At 42.9% G+C, this 21,216-nt stretch overlaps 1 protein-coding gene across 3 annotated transcripts in view; it reads left to right on the plus strand.

Moving 5' to 3' along the window:
* Window positions 1-20,974: 20,974 nt before the first annotated feature.
* Window positions 20,975-21,216, plus strand: part of ZFYVE16 (zinc finger FYVE-type containing 16) — a 59,139-nt gene continuing 58,897 nt past the window's right edge. For 2 of the 3 annotated variants that reach the window (XM_060201093.1, XM_007518692.3), the window contains exon 1: window positions 20,975-21,096. The gene's annotated coding sequence lies outside the window, so the exon portion shown is untranslated. The remainder of the gene's footprint in view (window positions 21,097-21,216) is intronic. The other variant, XM_060201095.1, reaches the window with a different exon arrangement.

Raw genomic sequence — 21,216 nt, forward strand, 5'->3', positions numbered from 1 at the left:
TTGCTTTAGAGATGTTTAAAAATATTTTGTTTACTTTTAATGAAAGAGAGATACAGAGAGGGAGGCCAGAGCACCACTCAGCTCTGGCTTATGGTGGTGCGGGGGCTTGAACCTGGGACTATGGAGTCTCAAGAATGAAAGTCTCTTTACAGAACCATTATGCTATCTACCCCCACCCTGGAATTAATTTTTTTAATGTCATTCCTGGGAATGAAGATAAGATCTCACACATGTGTGATACTGCCAGGCAGACTTTAAGATCACCCACCCACCCCCACTTTTTTTTTTAAATTTTTCAGTTTTTACTTAGAAAGAGAAAGGCTCTTCCAGTGCCTTCCAAGAGACTCCCATGTGGTGTCAGGGCTTGAACCCAGGATCTCATGTATTAAGACTAAGGTGTTCTACTGGGTAAGCTATCACCTACTCCCTAGACTTCATTGCTTTCTTTTTTTATTATTACTAGTGGTTTAATTATTATTGACAAAATTGTGGGATAAGAGGGGTACAGTTCACATAGTTCCCACCACCAGAGCTCCATATTCCATCACCTCCATTCGAAACATCCCTAGTCTTTATTCCCTTGTGGGAGCATGGACCAAAATTCTTTATGGGATGCAGAAGGTGGGAGGTCTGACTTCTGTAATTGCTTCTCCACAGGACATGGGTGTTGGCAGGTGGATCCAGACCCCCAGCCTGTCTCTCTCTTTCCCTAATGAGGCAGGGATCTGGGGTGGTGGGGTTCCAGGACACATTGGTGAGGTCGTCTTCCCAGGAAACTCAGTTTGGCATCATGTTAGCATCTGCAACTTGGTGACTGAAAAGCATTCAGGACTTAATTTCTTTTTTTAAATTTTTTTAATATTTATTTATTTTCCCTTTTGTTGCTCTTGTTGTTTTTTATTGTTGTTGTTGTTATTGATGTCGTCGTTATTAGGTAGGACAGAGAAATGGAGGAGGGGAAGACAGACACCTGCAGACCTGCTTCACTGCCTGTGAAGTGACATCCCAGGAGGTGGGGAGCCAGAGGCTTGAACCAGGATCCTAAGGCTGATTCTTGCGCTTTGCACCTTGTGCGCTTAACCTGCTGGGCTACCCGCCCCCCCCCCCCCGACTCCAAAGGACTTAATTTCTAATAAGCTGTGCTAGCATAAGGAGTAAAAGTACAGATCATTTTGAAAGAGTGCATTGCACAAGGAACCTCTTTCCTTTTAGCCTTAAATAGGAATAAGATTATGGATTATGAGGTGTTAGTATTGCAGAGGAGGGCAACTATATAGTCAATTCAGTGTTATAATTAATTTGTCATGTTTTAGCATATGGAAGCCAGTTCTAGAAGGAATTGGTAGCAGTGAATGTCAGGCAGCAGCAAGAAGCCAGTATGGAATGTTAGTTTGCCATAGAAAAAGCCACAGAATACAAATTCATATGTGGATGTAGCCAAGCCTTATTTGTGAAAAATAGGCCAAATTCCTTCTGAAGATTTGTAACTAATGAAGAGGAAGGCCAGGACTCACAGAATTGACAGCAAGAGAGAGATAGAGAGAGAGATAAAGTGGACTCATAGTTTTCTATTTTGAGTGAAAATAGAAAACTTTCTTTCTTTTTTGTTAATTACCACTTGAAATCTTAGCCTCAAAACTTCTTTGGCTCATTCTTTCCAGTTGCTTTGGACACGGTGCTTGAAATGTTCTGTGCCAGCTCATGTGCATGCAGTCATGACTGTGAGTGAGTGAGACACGAGGGGCCTTTTGGGAGTCATACCTTGTGATACGTGCACCCACTTTCATTATAGCCACTGTCCCTGCACCAAAAGTGGCAGCTCCTCTAAGGAAACAGCTTCCTCCACGTAAAGCTGAGGTCCAGTAGTTATAGTAGTGCTGCTTTCTTTCCCTTCCTGTAATTGCTTTGTTTTGTTTTGTTTTATTTTGTTTTACCAGAGCACTACTCAGCTCTGGCTTATAGTGTGGCTGGGGACTGACCTGGCACCTTTAGTGGAGCAGATATGAAAGTCTTCTCCTTCTCCTCTGCTGGGAAATTGTGCAGATGCAGTCACATCTGCCATGTTATCCCCTCAGGCTACTGCTAGTTCCCACGAGAGTTGGGACATCCTCAGAGTGCCTGTTCAGCCATGTTGTGCCCTCAGGGCATTGTCTATATCCCCACGATATCCGGAGTGCTTTGGTTACTCCTCCCCCCTCCCATTCTCATGAAAGCTGCTCCTATAAAAGCCCTTCTTCTTCCGCACCTCACTCTCTTGCCAGCGCTTCACTTCGGTGTTCAGATGCAGGAAAGGTTACTGCGTGAGGCGGCCATTTTCGCTACCTCCATGTGGCCCAACCTGCTTCTCTAACACCCAACTCTGAGGTGCCAGCGCAAATAAAGATTTGTGTTCCCTCTTCGCTCTGGACCTCCTCTCTCTCTTCTCTGCGGCACACAACAACATCTGGCGCCCAATGTGTCCTGCACTCACGCCCGGCCTGAGGTCCAGAAAAGCCGCCCAGACACAGGTAAGTGGCAGCCGCCTGACTCTGTGGCCCTGCGTCTCCCCTCACTGTGGGATTTTTTTTGTTTTATGAGGAGGTGTCCCAGACATTATCTCCTTCTCTCCTGGGAGAGGTTCTCGCTCTCAGAGACACTTTAATTTTCGCTACACCGTGGGTTCTCATAGCTATAATCGCTACTTACAAGATATGTACAACGTGGTCTGCCATGAGGATAAGCGACCTTGAGGCTGAGATACGAGAGTTAAAGCATATGTGCTTAAGACTTAGACGCCCTAAGCGATCAGCAGCTGGTCCCAAAACTTCCATCCCCACAGACACGTACACGTGTTCGGACACTCCTCCTTTGACCCTGCCCCCAGCTGGCACGGTTTCAGCTTCCCCTGAGGCTTCCGGTTCTCTAACCCCGCCCCCTGCTGATACCTCATCATTAAAAGACCCTGAGGTTTCTGCTTCGACCCCTCCCCCCGCTAATACCTCATCATTAAGAAACCTTGTGGTGGAGATACAGCAGTTAAAGGATATGTTTTCAGCATTTAGAGACCTTAAACCTTTTGCAGTCTGTCCCAAGAGCTCCGTCCCCATAGATACGTGCTCAGTTTCCCCCATAGCCACTACGGCAGCTTCCACTTCTGTAACTCTTTCCCCCACATCATCAGACCAAGTCCACACCTTCCCGGTAAATGTGGCCCCCAATAGACAAAACCCTAAGGTGTGGCACCCATACTCCTCCAAGGAGCCAGAGAACTCAGACAAGCCGTGAAGGAGGATGAAATTCACACTCCATGGACCAAGTCCATTTTAAGGAATTTTTACCAGCATCTAAATACACCCCAGGACTGGAAAGACCTGGTTTGTGCTGCATTGCCAGACCCCCTCTATCTACAATGGAAGGCATGCTTCGCGACGAATGCTCTAGACAATCGCAGGAAAATAGTAACAAACAGCATGGAATTTTGATGCATTGTTTGGAGTAGGAGAGTTTGAAACTGGAACTCAGCAGGCAGAAACCAAGTTTCCAACTGGTTATTTTGAACAGGTACACATCTGCGCAACACAAGCATGGGAAAGGTTAACCCCAACCACAGTAGAGGCCTCAGTCCCTATTAACTCTATTCGCCAAAACACTGATGAATCCTTAGCGAAATTCATCTCAAGGGTGAGGCAAACCTTAGAGAGAAAGAACCAGATATCTTTCTGGTACATGTGCTGCCAGGGATCGAACTTGGGACCTCACGCTTGAGAGTCTAATGCCTTATCCACTGCGATGACACCTCCCAGACCGCGGTCCTATAATTTTTAATAAGCTCATGGCCTTTTTGCAACAACAGATTGATGCCATAAAGATGCAACCTATACAAACTCACTATCATAGGCTGGACATGGCAGAATATTGAGTTGCTGTGGAGGATTTGCCCCCCTCCATCAGAACGTCCACCATGTAGAGGACTGGCTAGCCAATGATGGGTAAAAGGGAAACTAGCGCTATCCAATCAACCTAAGACAGGGCACCTGGTACTACTGGGCAAAAATGACCAGGTTTTCCAATGACAGGTAAGACGGAAGGCTGATCCCCAACCTAAGACAGGCACAGTCCAACCTGCCACAAAACAAAGTCCGCCAAACATCAAAACATGTGCCCTCAAGGTTGCTATTGGCATGGCCATAGAGTTTATGTTAAAAGATAGTTCCTGGGAATTGGGCGGTGGCACAGCAGGTTTAGCGCAGGTGGCGCTAAGTGCAAGAACCGGCTTGAGGATCCCAGTTTGAGGCCCTGGCTCCTCACCTGCAGGGTAATCGCTTCACAGGTGGTGAAGCAGGTCTGCAGGTGTCTCTTTCTCTCCTCTTCTCTGTCTTCCCCTCCTCTCTCCATTTCTCTCTGTTCTATCCAACAACCACAATATCAGTAATAACAACAATATAATTACAACAATAAAACAACTAGGGCAACAAAAGGCAAAATACCAAAAAAAAAAAAAAAAAAGATAAATTCCTGCTTCCCTACACCTTAGAGTCCTTGTTAAAAGATAAGTTCTTTTTCCCCATGAATCACCCAGGACCTTCCAGATAACAGCTGACTACCATGACAATAATATAAAATATAATCATAAATGAATAGGAAAGATACATCCCCCAATACTCAGTTGGCTAAGGCACCAAAACTCTTTTTCTATAAAGCATTCAAATCAGATGCCCTGCTAACCACGAGAAGCAAATTGTTTGTGTTTCTTCCACAGGAATCCCGGAAAAAAACATCTGGACCCCTGCACACCCTGACATCACTCACTAGATGGCACGACTACAGTGGCACACCCCCGAAACCCTAGATGTCACCTGACGCCATCTGAAGAACCTGATTCACAGACTCCAAGGACAGAACTTTTTTTTACTGCCGGTCTGCCTTTCCTGCTTCTGCTTTGACCTGTCACGTTTTGGCGGTTCCAGCTCACTCTACAGAAAAGCAGAATTCCAGAGGCTGACCTTCCTCATGCAGCATCTCATCCCCTGCCATTTCTCCCCCTAGTCGCCTACTTTGGACTAAGACTTCTATCGGACTTGCTGGTATACCCTTTGGACACTTTAGACAATTTTATAGCAGCTTCCTTCCCTTCACGTTGCTGGTTTTTCATAGACTGACCCTGAGTAGTTCATAGACTTTACATACTGTTGCCCTGGGCATTAGATAAAAGGAAAGGGGGAGATGCTGGGATATTGTGCAGATGCAGTCACATCTGCCATGTTGTCCCCTCAGGCTACTGCTAGTTCCTGCAAGAGTTGGGACATTCTTGGAGTGCCTGTTTCACCATGTTGTGCCCTCAGGGCATTGTCTATATCCCCACGATATGTGGAGTGCTTTGGTCACTCCTCCCCCTTCCCATTCTCACGAGAGTTATTATCCTATCCTGGAGTGCTATGGTTACTCCTCCCCCTTCCCATTCTCGTGAAAGCTGCTCCTATAACAGCCCTTCTTCTTCCGCACCTCGCTATCTTGCCAGCGCTTCACTCCGGTGTTCAGATGCAGGAAAGGTTACTGCGTGAGGCAGCCATTTTCGCTACCTCCATGTGGCCCAACCTGCTTCTCTAGCACCCAACTCTGAGGTGCCAGCGCAAATAAAGATTTGTGTTTCCTCTTTGCTCTGGACCTCCTCTCTCTCTTCTCCGTGGCACACAACAACATTTCTCCTTCTCCCCCTTCTCCTCCTTTCCCTCCTTCTCCTTCTCCTTCTCCTCCTTCTCCTCCTTCTTTTCTTTCTTCTCCTCCTCCTCCTTCTTCTTTTAATTAAACTATTTTCTTTCTTTCTTTTTTTACATTTTTTTAGCTTTAAAAAATTACTTTATTGTGGTCTGGCTGGTGGCACAGTGGATAAAGCACTGGACTCTCAAGCATGAAGTCCTAAGTTTAATCCACGGCAGCACATATACCAGAGTAGTATCTGGTTCTCTCTTTCTCTTTCTCTCTCTCTTTCTCTCTCTCTCTCTCTCCCTCCCCTCTCCCTCTCTCTTCCTCTTTCTCCCTCTCCCTCTCTAACAAATAAATAAAATCTTATTTGGGGGAGAGAGAGAGATAGAGAGAGACACCTGCAGCCCTGATTCACCACTTGCAAGGATTTCCCGCTGCAGGTGGGGACTAGGAGCTCAAACCTGGGATCTTTGCACATTCTGATATGTGCATTCAGCCAGGTGCACCACCACCCAGCCCCTGCTGCAAATAATTTAACGCAATATCCATCAATATCCCACCCATTTTTCCCTCTTGATTGGGGGGATTAATGGTTTACAGTTGACAGTACAATGCAGTATTTGGTCCATGTCTAACATTTCTCAGTTTTCCACATAACACTCTAACCCCCAGCCCAGGTCTTCCTCCTCCATCTTGTTCTAGGACCTGAACCCTCACTCCCACTCCCCACTGTCCCAGAGTCCTCTACTTTGGTGCAGTCCTTCCCATCTTCTTTTGACTCTGAGGAAATTAGCAACCAAGAGGTCCTCATTTCCACACTGAAGGAAGTTTCAGTGCTGTGTTCTTTGTCACTCTGTCCTTATCTTTAAAAAAATAAAAATAACCCCCACACCTATGGACATCTAATCTTTGACAAAGGGGCCCAGACTATTAAGTGGGGGAAGCAGAGTCTCTTCAACAAATGGTGTTGGAAACAATGGGTTGAAACATGCAGAAGAATGAAACTGAACCATTGTATTTCACCAAATACAAAAGTAAATTCCAAGTGGATCAAAGACTTGGACTTTAGACCACAAACTATCAGATACTTAGAGGAAAACATTGGCAGAACTCTTTTCTACATAAATTTTAAAGACATCTTCAGTGAAACAAATCCAATTACAAAGAATACTAAGGCAAGTATAAACCTATGGGACTACATCAAATTAAAAAGCTTCTTCACAGTAAAAGAAATCACTACCCAAACCAAGAGACCTCTTACAGAATGGGAGAAGATCTTTACATGCCATACATCAGACAAGAGTTTAATAACCAACATATATAAAGAGCTTGCCAGACTCAACAACAAGACAACAAATAACCCCATCCAAAAATGGGGGGAGGACATGGACAGAATATTCACCACAGAAGAGATCCAAAAGGTTGAGAAACACATGAAAAAATGCTCCAAGTCTCTGATTGTCAGAGAAATGCAAATCAAGACAACAGTGAGATACCACTCCACTCCTGTGAGAATGTCACACATCAGAAAAGGTAATAGCAGCAAATGCTGGAGAGGGTGTGGGGTCAAAGGAACCCTCCTGCACTGCTGGTGGGAATGTCAATTGGTCCAACCTCTGTGGAGAACAGTCTGGAGAACTCTCAGAAGGCTAGAAATGGACCTATCCTATGACCCTGCAATTCCCCTCCTGGGGATATATCCTAAGGAACCCAACACATCCATCCAAAAAGATCTGTGTACACATATGTTCTTGGCAGCACAATTTGTAATAGCCAAAACCTGGAAACAACCCAGGTGTCCAACAACAGATGAGTGGCTGAGCAAGTTGTGGTATATATACACAATGGAATACTACTCAGCTGTAAAAAATGGTGACTTCACCGTTTTCAGCCGATCTTGGATGGACCTTGAAAAAATCATGTTGAGTGAAATAAGTCAGAAACAGAAGGATGCATATGGGATGATCTCACTCTCAGGCTGAAGTTGAAAAACAAGATTAGAAAAGAAAACACAAGTCAAACCTGAAATGGAATTGGAGTATTACACCAAAGTAAAAGACTCTGGGGTGGGTGGGTGGGTGGGGAGAATACAGGTCCATGAAAAATGATAAATGAAATAGTGGGGTGGTATTGCTAAATGGGAATCTGGGGAATGTTATGCATGTAAAAAAAAAAAAAGAAGTAGAAACGCAAAGCAGAAATTGACTGAGTTTGGAGTATGGCACCAAAGTAAGAAAGCAGAAGTATACTAGAGTTTGCAGTGAGTACCTCCCTAATACTTCCTCTCCACTTTTCCAAGCTTTGGGTCCATGATTGCTCAACAATTTGTTTGGCTTTGTATGTTAACTCTCTTTTCAGTCACCAGGTTCCAGGTGTCATCAGGATGCCGGCCAGACTTCCCTGGATTGAAGACACCACCAATGTGTCCTGGAGCTCAGCTTCCCCAGAGACCCATCCTACTAGGGAAAGAGAGAGGCAGACTGGGAGTATGGACCGACCAGTCAACGCCCATGTTCAGCGAGGAAGCAATTACAGAAGCCAGACCTTCTACCTTCTGCAACCCTCAATGACCCTGGGTCCATGCTCCCAGAGGGATAGAGAATGGGAAAGCTATCGGGGGAGGGGGTGGGATATGGAGATTGGGCGGTGGGAATTGTGTGGAGTTGTACCCCTCCTACCCTATGGTTTTGTTAATTAATCCTTTCTTTAATAAAAAAAAATTAAAAAAAAAAAAAAGAAAGAAATGGACCTACCCTATGACCCTGCAATTCCTCTCCTGGGGATATATCCTAAGGAACCCAACACATCCATCCAAAAAGATCTGTGTACTCATACATTCTTGGCAGCACAATTTGTAATAGCCAAAACCTGGAAGCAACCCAGGTGTCCAACAACAGATGAGTGGCTGAGCAAGTTGTGGTCTATATACACAATGGAATACTACTCAGCTGTAAAAAATGGTGACTTCATCATTTTCAGCTGATCTTGGATGGACCTTGAAAAATTCATGTTAAGTGAAATAAGTCAGAAACAGAAGAATGAATATGGGATGATCTCACTCTCAGGCAGAATTGAAAAACAAGATCATAAAAAAAATAAAAGCCAAGTAGAACCTGAAATGGAATTGGCATATCACACCAAAGTGAAAGACTCTGGGGTGTGTGGTGGGGAAAATACAGATCCAGGAAGGATGACAGAGGACCTAGTGGGGGTTGTACTGTTATATGGGAAACTGGGAATGTTATGCATGTACAAACTATTGTATTTACTGTTGAATGTAAAACATTAATTCCCCAATAAAGAAAAATAATAAATAAATAAATAAATAAATAAAAATAAAAAAGGATCCTAAAGTATTATCTCAGTAATGCTACTCAAGCACAATTCTAATACGCATTATTTTTTCTTTTTTTTTAATTGATTTATATGACTACAATTTAATAGGTGTGTACATAAACACCATTCCCACCACCAAAAGACTGTGTCCCATCCCACCCACCCCCCCACCGGCCCAGGAAGCCGCATGTCCACCCTCCCACTCACCACAGGGTTTTTACTTTGGTGCCCTACTTTCAATTTAGTCAGATCCTGCTTTTAGTTTCCCTTTCTGATCTTCTTTCTCAACTTCTGTTGATGAGTGGGAACATCCCATACTCACCTTTATCTTTCTGACTTAGCTCACTAAGGAATTATGTTAAGTGAGCTAAGTCTAATACTCATTATTATGAAATAGAAATAGATTTGTGTCTCTGAACACTTTAAGCAATGCTAGAACTATGTCTCACTACAATCGCCATTTACTAAGCCATGAAATTTATGTGAATGGAATAATAAAGGAATTCACTAGAGAGTCCATTGTCTTATTGTAACAATCAAACCACATTTTGAAATTAGCAGCAGAACTGCTGCTTTTTATTCTACTGTTTGTTTTTTTTTTAATGAACAATACCAAATTTAGTGAAATGGAAGTGAGACAAGTGTATTGCTCGAGACAGAATGCTATAGAAATAAAGATAATGCTGGTAAAAATGATCAAATTCACCCATGTCATTTATTATTTAATACTGAATATACGTAATTAATTCTACAGGGACTATTTAAGGGAGAGAAAAGACATGTTGATAAAAAAATTTATGTGGTCTATAAGATATCTCAGTAGGTAGCACATAAACCTGTCTTATGGGGGCTGGGTGGGTGGGGGTACGGCTGGTTAAGCACACACACATTACTGCGCATGAGGATATGGGTTCAGGCCCCCACACCCCGCCTTGGAGGGGCACTTTAAGTGATGAAGCAGGTCTGCAGGTGTCTCTCTTTCTCGCCCTCTCCCTTCTCAATTTCTGTCCTATCAAATAACAAATTAAAAAAGGAAGAAAGACAAATGTGTTTGTCATGACAGGGCTGAGCCGTAGTGATAACCCTGCTGGCAATAAAAAAACAATTAAAAGCCTGCGATGTGTGAGGTCCAGGACACCATTCCCAACACTAGGTATGCCAGGGCAGTGCTCTAGTGTCTCTTCTCTTTTAGTAAATAAATAAATAGATTAATTAATTAATTAATTAAACATTTTAAAAGTTCTTAACTATTCTCAATAAAAATGTAACAGTGCATCAAGATACCATCTTTTTATATATAGGAGAATGGAACAAAAGCTATAAATCCTTATCTGGAACCAGAAAAGACCTAGAATTGCTAAATAATCTTGAGAAGAAGGAACAGAAATGGAGGCAGCACACTCCCAGATCTCAGATCATATTATAAGACCATTATAATCAAAACTGCTTGGCACTGGAACATAGACACACTGACCAGTGGAATAGAATTGAGAGCCCAGAAGTAACCACACCTACAGACATCTATTCTTTGACAAAAAAGCCCAAACTATTAAATGGCAAAAGGAGAGTCTCTTCAAAAATTGGTGTTGGGAAAAATTGGATTGAAACATGCAGAAGAATGAAACTGAGCCACTATATTTCACCAAACACAAAAGTAAATTCTAAGTGGATCATGGACTTGGATCTTAGACCAGAAACTATTAAATACTTAGAGGAAAATATTGACAGTACTCTTTTCTGTCTAAATTTTATAGATATCTTCAATGACACAAATCCAATTACAAAGAAGACTAAAACAAAAATAAACCAGTGGGACTACATCAAATCAAAAAGCTTCTGCACAGCAAAAGAAACCACCACCAAAAGAGACCCCCTACAGAATGAGAGAAGATCTTTACATGCCATACATCAGACAAGAGTTTAATAACCAAAGTATATAAAGACCTCACCAAAATCAGCAACAAGAAAACAAGTGACACCATTCAAAAATGTGGAGAGAATATGAACAGAATATTCACCAAATAAGAGATACAAAAGGCCAACAAAACATGAAAAAATGCTCCAAGTCATTGATTGTCAGAGAAATTCAAATAAAGACAACCATGAGATACCACTTCACTCCTGTGAGAATGTCATAATTCAGAAAAGGTAACAGAAACAAATGCTGGAGAGGTTGTGGGGACAAAAGAATCCTCCTGCGCTGCTGGTGGGAATGTCAATGAGTCCAATCTCTGTGGAGAATAGTCTGGATAGTCTGGAGAACTCTCAGAAGGCTAGAAATGGACCTACCCTATGATCCTGCAATTTCTCTCCTGGAGATAGATCCTAAGGACCCAAACATACCCATCCAAAAAGATTTGTGTATATCTATGTTCATAGCAGCACAATTTGTAACAGCCAAAACCTGGAAGCAACCCAGGTGTCCAACAACAGATGAGTGGCTGAGCAAGTTGTGGTCTCTATACACAATGGAATACTACTCAGCTATTAAACATGGTGACTTCACCATTTTCAGCTCATCTTGGATGGAGCTTGAAGAAATCATGTTAAGTGAGATAAGTCAGAAACAGAAGGATGAATATGGGATGATCTCACTTATAGACAGAAGATGAAAAACAAGATCTGAAGGGAAAACACAAAGCAGAATTTGGACTGGGTTTGGTGTTTTGTACCAAAGTTAAAGACTTTGGGGTGAGAAGGGAGGGGAGTATTCAGGTCCTGGAACATGATGGCAGAGGAGGACTTAGAGGAGGTTGAACTCTTGTGTGGAAAACTGAGAAATGTTACACATGTACAAACTATTGTATTTTACTGTTGACTGTAAACCATTAATCCCCCAATAAAGAAATAAATAAGGGGGGAAGAGTAGCTGTAGTTGGTGTACTGCATCAAAGTAAAAGACTCAGGAGTGGGGGGAAGTTTCAGGTCCTGAACCATGTTGGTGGAGGAGGACCTAGAGGGGGTTAGATTATCTGGAAAACTGAGAAATGTTACACATGAGCAAACAACTGTGTGTTGCTATCAACTAAACCATTAATCCCCCCTCAATAAAGAAAAAAATATAGGGGAGTCGTTTGGTAGCGCAGCAGGTTAAGTGAACATGGTGCAAAGTGCAAGGACTGGCTTAAGGATTCCAGTTCGAGCCTCTGGCTCCTCACCTGCAGGTGGGGGGGTCGCGTCATAGGCCATGGAGCAGGTCTGCAGGTGTCTATTTTTCTCTCCCCCCTCTGTCTTCCCCTCCTCTCTCCATTTCTCTCTGTCCTATCCAACAACAACGGCATCAATAACTACAAAATAAAACAAGGGCAACAAAAGGGAATAAATATTTTTTTTTAAAAAAGAAAAAATGTAATAGTACTGTGAAAAGGACAAGAAAGAATATAGAAAATATCTGTACTTTTTTTGCTTAGAAACATAAAGTCTAACTTTTAAAAATTTCAGTGAAGTATGTCTTTCAACAGGGATTTTAGTATTTATAAGCCTACAAATATGTTATAGCACCTTGAGCTTTCTTACATTGCATCTCTTCAGAAAAAACATTCAACAGCATGGGAAATAAAATTACAACTGAAAGAATCTTGCAGTTTGAATATAACAAGTCACATCTTTAGAAATTTTACCTGTCTTGAACTAACTTTCATCATGGCAGTCCAGATAAGCAAAAAAAGTGGGGTAACCTGCTTTAATAGAAATTGTGATGTGTGGGGAGTCGGGCGGTAGAGCAGCAGGTTAAGCGCAGATGGTGTGAAGCACACAAGGACTGGCTTAAGGATCCCAGTTCGAGTCCTGGCTCCCTACCTGCAGAGGAGTCACTTCACAGGTGGTTAAGCAGGTCTGCAGGTGTCTATCTTTCTCTCCCCCTCTCTCTCTTCCCCCATCTCTCTCCATTCTCTGTCCTATCCAACAAAGATGACAAAAACAACAATAATAACTACAACAATAAAAAACAACACAGGCAACAAAAGGGAATAAATAAATAAATAATAATTAAAAAAAAAGAAATTGTAATGTGTGGACTAGTGATGCCCATTGAATCACAATTTGAAGTTATTTATTGATCAAGAAAGATTAAATTGCATTCAGATTACATTTAAATGTTTGTTGTTACAGTATTCAAAATCTGAAAAGATAATTCTAAGGATCTTACTAAATTTCTTTAACTCTATTTTCAGTCTTTAACTCTACTTTCAGTAGTCACATAATGCAATATAATTCAAATATAATGTAAAGAATATAAAGTATTTATAAGACTAGAGTGAAATTTTTCCTTTAGTAATTTAAGTTTTCCTTTAGTAATTTAAATTTCTCCTTTAGTAATTTAAAATGACAGAGTGGACGAAAATAATTTTTTTTCCTTAAAAGATTCTATGTGGTTTATCCTAAAAGGTTTTTACCGCTCATCTACCTGTCGGGAAATTGTGAGGATGTGGTAGAGTCTGACAGGGATTAACCTGAGGAGTGTGTCTATCCTGTCAGTCTCTCTCTCTACCAAGAGGTTGAGCAAGAAGGGACAGGAGTAACCCCAAAGGTGTGCCCCATCTTATCAGACTCCCTGCCTCACAAAGCACCCTGCATTCCTGATACTATGGCCATTAGATAAAAAGAAAGGGGGCGATGTTGGCAAATTGTGAGGATGTAGTTGAGCTTGGCAGGGCTTGACTTGAGGGGATATCCATCCTCTGTCTTATCAGATTTGCTATCTACATAATCATTGTTTTGCCTGAAAGACCCCCACCCATTCCATTCCTCTGATCTATTTTCTTTCTACCCTCAAGACCCTCCCTGCCTGCAGGGTATTATTATTAATCCTACCAGTTAAAACCCTCGCAACAGTTGCTAAGGAAGTTCCTACATTTCCCAGCCCTTTTTGCCTTTCTCTGCCCCTTTCCAAAGCATGTCTAGCCATTTCCATTTCTGACTTGCCACTTCCAGGTCTGCCCTTTAAAAGCCTTGGCTCTCTGATCAATAAAGAATTGAATTGCCTCACCACCACAAGTCCATTCCTGAGTCGTCTCTCTCATGTCACTGAGTTGAGTAGCATCCCAGGCTGGCTCCTGTCACGTTCTCTCAACCCAGAGAGTATGCGCCCGGGAAGAGGTACCCCCACGCTAGCCCAGCATCTACCTACAGAACACCTGTCATCCATATTCCTGTGTGCCATCTATTTGCTTATGTTTAACAACGTTAAACAACTTGAAAGAAGATGAAAGGTAATGACAATGATAATGTGCTTAGTAGGGTCACTCATTTGATTGGCCTTTTACTTTCTTGATAGCTAGGACCAAATCAAAATAGGAACTAACCGAGACAGACTTCATAATTAGCAGAAAGGAGAAGAGGCAAACCTATTTCCCAAGACATATGTCATCCTCATAGGCATTACATAGAATAACGTTTTCTGCTGAGATTCCCAAAAGATCATTTGGTAATAAAATCATATCGTTAAGCAACACAAAATGCCCTGCTTTGCTTAAGAACAGAAAAGAAGATCAAATGTCTTATGAATCTTTCTTAAACTTTAATAAAACTGGATATATAATCCTAAAAGCCAGCTCAGTATAGGGGTTTCTTTAAAAAAATCTGTTTATTTTTATGTTTATTTATTTATGATACAAAGTCACATGTGATGCCAGGGTTTGAACTCAAGACCTCAGGCTTGAAAATCCAGTCCCTTTACCCACTGTGCCACCTCACAGGTGAAATCAGAGAACTCACTGTGAAGGGGTCAGGAGATGGCACACCTGGTTAAGCATACACATTACAGTGCACAAGGACCCAGGTTCAACCCCCTGGTCCCCACCTGCAGGGAGAAAGCATCATGAGTGGTGAAGCAAGGCTGTAGGAGTCTCTCTGTCTCTTTCCCTATCCCCCCGTCTCAATTTTTCTCTATATATACAATAAAAATGATTATACAATAATAAAAGATTAAAAGAAAAACTCACTGTGACTTGCTTATTCATAAACCAGCAACAGAAAGAGATAGGTTGTCCTACATAGAGCCTCTGGCTTTGAACAAGTCCTACAGCTAATTTTTGTTTATTTGTTTTTTCTTTTTGTTTTTTATTGATCCCAGAGTCATCACTGAGATTTGGTACAAATCTACCACTCCCAGTGTCTGAGTTTTTTGTTTATTTGTTGTCTGTATTTTTCTGTTTTCTTTTTCTTTTTTTTTATATTTTATTTTTATTTATTTATTCCCTTTTGTTGCCCTTGTTGTTTTATTGTTGTAGTTATTATTGTTGTTGTCGTCGTTGTTGGATAGGACAGAGAGAAATGGAGAGAGGAGGGGAAGACAGAGAGGGGGAGAGAAAGACAGACACCTGCAGACCTGCTTCACCGCCTGTGAAGTGACTCCCCTGCAGGTGGGGAGCCGGGGTTCAAACCGGGATCCTTATGCCGGTCCTTGTGCTTAACCTGCGCTTAACCCGCTGCGCTAAGCCGACTCCCATTTTTATGTTTTCTTTCTTTTTTATTTTTCTCTTTTGCTTCTTGAGAGAGGCAGAGAAAAATTGAAAGGGGAGGGGGAGATAGAAAAGGAGAGAAAAACAAAGACACCTGCATCCCTGCTACACACTGATCATGGATCATGAAATGCCCCTGCTCTCCACAAGTGGGAAGTGGGCACTGAAACCCAGGCCCTTACTCAAAGTAACGTGTATTCTCACCGGTGATTTGGTGCATACCTGTAGTCGTTCTAGTCCTGTCTTGTTTCAGTCCCAGGTGGTCTCCTTTGGTATTCCTAGTTGATCGGGAGAGGAGAGGAGAGAAACAGATCTGCTGCTGGTAGCCCCGCCTCCTATCGTAACATGTGTATTCTGTCCTATGTGCCGTCACTGAGTCTCAGCATTGGTTTTTCATTTTTGTTTTTTGTTGTTGAATGGCGATAGCCAGAAATTGAGAGGAAGGAGGTGATTGAGAGACAAAGACACACCTGCAACCCTACTTCACCACTTGTGAAGTTTCCCTCTGCAGGTGGGGTGCAGACAATATTTTTGTCCAACTCCATGTTAGCTATGAAACTCAAGCACAATAGGAAAGTCGTAGGACTCTAGAAACATACCTAAAATAGACATCCTAGCTTCTTTCCACCCTAAAACCCCTATCTTTATCTACTCTCCACCTACTTTTTGGTTGCTGTTCATTAATCATTTTGTCCTGCTTTATATTTTACTGCCTTTCAGCCACCAAATTGCAGACAATACAAGGATTCCAACCTGACTTCCTAGGGCAGGAGGTGTCTGTCTTTCTCTGCCCCATCTGTCTTCCCCTCTTCTCTCTATTTCTCTCTGTCCTATCCAACAATGATGACATCAGTAACAACAATAATAACTCCAACAATAAAAAAAAACAAGGGCAACAAAAGGGAATAAATAAATAAATATTAAAAAGAAAGAAAAAATGACAAGTTATTCAGGTACTAAGTGGCTGAGATAATCCTGTTGACAAAAATAAATAAATAAATAATAAAAACCAGCCCAGGAGCAGTGAACTCAAACCACACAAAGCACAACACCATAACATAACACACAGAACAAAATCTCAACTTCTCCATTTGGTGCTTTCAATTCATGACTATGTTAACATTTGGTTAGGGAAGTTGGTTGCTTCTCTAAATGCTGAATTTGCATTTTTTAACCCACCTCAGCAGCAGGCTGTGGAAGCCCTCTGCTAGTGTCTTACAATCTGGCTTTGGGGTTTTGTTTGTTTGTTTGTTTGTTTTGTTTTTTACCAGAGCACTACTCAGCTCTGGCTTTCAGTGGTGTAGGTACTGAACCTGGGACTTCATAGCCTCAGGCTGGAAAGTCTCTTTGCATAACCATTATGCTATCTAGCATATCTCTTTTCCTCTTTTTGCTAAAATCAGCTCCTTTGGATGTCATCATGAAATTGGAGATTTCCAGCATAATGGTTATGCAAAGAGATTCTCATGCCTGAGGCTCCAAAGTCCCAGGTTCAATCCCTCACACTACCATAAACCAGAGTTGATCGGGGTTAAATAAATTAATAGATAAATAAATAAATCTCCAGCCTGCCAAACCCAGGGACTATCTCTTAGACCTTCCTTGACCCCACATGGCTACTCCTTTCTCCTGAAACCCTGACATGAATTAGAATCCGTTATCAAAACTATGATTCTTTGGCATAAGGATTACTGTAGGTTGAAAGCTATTGAAAAGCAACAAATAGAAAGAGGCTCTCTACCCTCCTCTTTGCCTCGAGGCAAGGAATACATTTCCTTTGATGCAGGAGGCCCTCTTCCCTGCTCCAGCATCAAGAGTTGAAAACCAGCATTCGACACAGAAAATGGGAACAACATATGAACCTGAACAGTCACTAAAACAGTCCTTATTTGCCACAAATTTCCACCTCTCCTCACCCCCCGAATTCCTCTTCTTTTGTCTTGTCACTTCTCCACAAATTTATTTTCCGTGGTGTTCAGATAATGGGGATCATACCATGCCCCTGTGGGTTCTTCAGAGACAGGACAATAACTAATCAAGTGTCAGGCAGAAAAAGTAAAGAGGAGAGGTCTTTGGTCTATTTTGATTTGATTTTGGTGGGTAGTGTTCAATGATGGCCTAGTTTCACTTTTCCTGCACGTAGCACATGCAGCCCTGTGTGCATAGCTGCGTTATTCACAAGAGCAGATGACAGCCTAAAGAAGCTGTGTGGTACATAGTCCATGAAATACAAAAAAAGATAATATTGTGTCCTTTGTGACAAAATGGATGGAACTGGGGGAGATTATGTTGAGCGAAATAATTAAAGAGGTGAAAAACAACTACGGGGGGGGGGGGGACGACAGGCGGTGGCCCACCTGGTTAAGTGCTCATATTACAGTGTGGAAGGACCCAGGTTTGAGGCCCTGGTCCCCACCTGCAGGAGTGGTGAAGCAGGGCTGCAGGTCTCTCTCTCTCCCTCTAAATAAAAATATCCACTTAAAAATTGTATTATCTTTATTTATATATTGAATAGAGACAGTCAGAAATCAAGAGGGAAGAGGGTGATAGAGAGGGAGAGAGACCTGTAACACTTCTTCATCACTCACAAAGCGTTCCCCCTGTAGGTGGGGGCCAGGGACTTGAACTTGGGTCCTTGTGCAACACTGTAACATGTGCATTCAACTAAATGCACCACCACCTGGCTGATAAATAAAAATATTTAAAAAGAAATAAAAAAACAAACTACCAGATGGTTTCACTCATATGTGGAATTTAGAGATCTGATTTACATGAACTTGCAAAAAAAAAAAATCCAAACAAAACAGAAGCAAGCAAATGGTAAGACTTATGAGAACTATTGTGATTATCTTAAGGAGGTGGGAGGCTAGGGATACACAATTTAGGTGATGGGTGTGCTGTGGAACGATACACTGTCATCTTAAAATCTTGTAACAAACTAGAAATAGCAAATAAAAAAATTTAAAAGCAAGCATTTGTGTTTATATCCAACTAGCACTGAGCAATGAATATTTCTCAGGACAACCAGCAAGAAGAAGAAGCCGAAACAGAGGTATACAGGGGCACTCCTGGCTGACAACAGGAAGACTGGTTCTCATTGTATACACAGGGTTCCTGTCTGGGCAGGCGACAAAAGGTACCATGCTTTGAAATTGGACTTGAGAAACTCTCTTTGAGCTCCGAGTGTTGTACATGAAACCAGTATAACTTTGGAGCTCCTAAAACCTTTAGCAATGGATGGATTCTTTGCCTTCAATGTGTCATACCTTGATCCTACACAGGTATTTTTCCCTACATTTAAATTTTTGGGCACCTGGCTGAGTGCACACCTTGCATTGCACAAGGACCCAGGTTCAAGCCCCCAGACCCCACCTGCAGGAGGGAAGCTTCACAAGCAGTGAAGCAGTGCTGCATCTCTCTCAGTCTCTCTCTCTCCCCCCTTCCCTCTCAACATTTCTCTGTTTCTATACAAAATAAATAAATACATTTTAAAAATTCTGGAAAACTTGTGGTAAAGCTAGGGGAAGCTCAATGAGCACTAATGCACATCACACAAGAGACATTTTATTTCTTCATCAGATTAGTTTTACTTTTAGACAAGTTGGGGGAGGCAGCCGTTCTTACAGTCACTGTTAGAAAAGCAGAACTTAAGCATCAAGAGGAAAGGGGAGGGAAGTGCAGAGCCACTGGGAATGGCCGGTCAGTTGGATGGTACTTTTTTTTTTTTTTTTTTTTAGTGATTTAATGATGCTTAACAAGATTATAATAGGGAGACAATTTCATATTGTCTTCCACTAGATACAGAGTTCTGTGTCCCATCCCTCCATTGGAAGCTTCCCTATTCTCCTCTGGGAATATGGACCAAAGTTCTTTATGGGGTGCAGAAGGCGGAAGATCTGGCTTCTATAATTGCTTCTTCACTAGACATGGCGTTGGCAGGTGGATCAGTCGCCTCAGCCTGGTCTTATCTTTCCCTAGTGGGGTAGGGGTCTGGAGAGGTGAGATTTGAGGACGCATTGGTGAGATCATTCGCCCAGGGAAATCAGGATGGAATTATAGTAATTTTTGTCTGAGCTTGATAGTTAACATGCAGCTGAACTAAATGTATCATCTGGGATGATGGTGTCAGAGTTGAGAATAGGGCTGAAAGCTGAATCAGGACAGAGTATAGATTGCTCTGAAACATGAACAAAGTATCTAAATGCCATTAGCTGTGCTATGTGCACTTGGGACCAGGTGGTGGCGCACCTGATTAAGTGTTCACATTACTATGTGCACTTAACCCTGCGCACCATGGCCTGGCCCCCATACCTACCATTAGTTGTTAACCCCATTCATCTGACTTTGGGCCCATAGATATTCCTATTTATCACAGGAGCCTGTGCAACCTCTGCATCCCCACCAGTCTGAACTCATTCCAGTCACAGCTGGGAACATTCTAGGCTGCTCTCATTTCGCACCTGTCTTCTTTGAGCGGCAGAGTACACTGACCCAGCCTCCCTTTGGAGAAAGTGGGGCAGTCCCTACCATTATTGTTCAATTATTCAGGGCAAGGTCCTGGGGAGGTCCACAAGAGGGCTTATGATGATGTTTCTGATGGAAGTGACCAGTGATGGTGGAGATCGGGATCTGTTAGAGGTCTAGGCCCATCCTTTCTATGTGGGAATCCCAGGATTCCCTGACTAGGCTCGCAGGTGGCCTGGTAGTGACCAAAAAGGCCATCACTAAATGAGCCAGTCTCTTGCTCTTATCCAGATTTTGCAGCCTCTTCTTTATCTGATGAGCTTAGACTTTCTGCCACTTGTTAAATCATTGAGTGTCATTTGTTGTATTCAACCAGTATTGGATTTTTGCAGTCTGGCCTCAAGTTGGGGAGGGAATAGTGTTTAAGAGGTCTGCGTGAACTTTAAAGGATAGGAATACAACTAGGGGTTAAGTGGGTTGCCAGCAAACCTTAAGTTTTTCTGCATTTTATTATTATTTTTTATGATTATAATGGAGATTGTCATTGGCGACAAACATTGTGCTTTGTTTGTGTGTGTATATATATATATATATATATATATATATATATATATATATATATATATATATATTTTTTTTTTTTTTTTTTCTGGCAGTATACCTCTTGGCCAATTATATATAATTAATTTTTTTCTGGCAGTGTATCTCTTGGCTAATTATCGCCTGGGCATAGAGAGAGGCTGCAAAACCAGAGAGCAGAAGTTAGGGGAAAGTTGGGTTAAGGCCCGGATGGTGGCCTGGCAGGCCGTGTGTCCCGCCGTGAGGTGGGCGAAGCGCAAAGGAAGCCGGACACGCACGCCGGTCTCCATGGACAACCGCTCCGGGGCGTTGAGTGGGAAGCCGAGTCCGGAACTAAGGTTCCGGTCGTCCTCGAACCTCCTCACACACTTCCGGTAGGAAGCCCGGAAGCCCTGGGGTTTAGTCCTCGCGGAGCACTGCGCAGGCGCGTCGGGATGGGCGGTGGGAGGAGGCGCGTGTGCGCCTGCGCAGTGGGCTCCGCCGCCGGCTCCGGGAGGGGGCAAAACAGACCCGGGCGGACGGCGCGCGCTCCGGGGACTCCCGGCCCGGTGGCTCCCGGCGCGTCGTGGCGGAGGTGAGAGCCCCCGAAACCCGCCTCGGCCTGCCTCACCCCTGCCGCCCCGAGAGGGCCGCGGGACCCGCCACGGGCGAGGGGTCAGGCCCTCCCTGTCCTGCGGGGCCTTCTCCGCCCCCC

Source organism: Erinaceus europaeus, chromosome 11, assembly GCF_950295315.1.
Source record: "Erinaceus europaeus chromosome 11, mEriEur2.1, whole genome shotgun sequence".
In the NCBI taxonomy this organism is placed as follows: domain Eukaryota; kingdom Metazoa; phylum Chordata; class Mammalia; order Eulipotyphla; family Erinaceidae; genus Erinaceus; species Erinaceus europaeus.